General features: G+C 34.0%; 1 protein-coding gene across 4 annotated transcripts in view; it reads right to left on the reverse strand.

Moving 5' to 3' along the window:
• Positions 1–486, reverse strand: part of specc1 (sperm antigen with calponin homology and coiled-coil domains 1) — a 192,076-nt gene that overhangs the window by 50,162 nt on the left and 141,428 nt on the right. The window lies entirely within an intron of this gene.

Genomic DNA, 486 nt, shown 5'->3' on the forward strand with positions numbered 1-486 from the left:
TATTCTGTTAATAACAAAAGGTAGCCTTACCAATTGTAATGGAAAATCAAATATTTATTTTTGTTTTTCTCTATTAGATAGTTCACAAATCAAAGTACAAATGTCAATAACCCTGCCTGTGGAATCCTGCACACCAGCTTCCAAAAAGTACCCATGAGCGATAATGAACAAGTCAAATTCCTCCCTTACAATCTTATCAAAGTTAGACAAAGGTTACAAATACTTCTCTGAATGTTACGTCTTTAATTATGTTGGTAAATATGATTTTATTATTTTATTTTGTGCTAATGTTGATGCTAGCACTAGCTCTGGATATGAGACGTGGAGCTTCACTTGATCTTTTTTGACTAGTTAAAACTTGACTAAATTTCCATGCTCACAAAAATCCCTGGAAACACAGTGTGAGGGAGAGGCCTCCCCTCACCATACTTAAGTTCAGGTACTCTTGTACATCTTTTACACATGTCATTTATTTAGTGTTTTGTT

Source organism: Oryzias melastigma, linkage group LG14 (genome assembly GCF_002922805.2).
Source record: "Oryzias melastigma strain HK-1 linkage group LG14, ASM292280v2, whole genome shotgun sequence".
In the NCBI taxonomy this organism is placed as follows: Eukaryota; Metazoa; Chordata; class Actinopteri; order Beloniformes; family Adrianichthyidae; genus Oryzias; species Oryzias melastigma.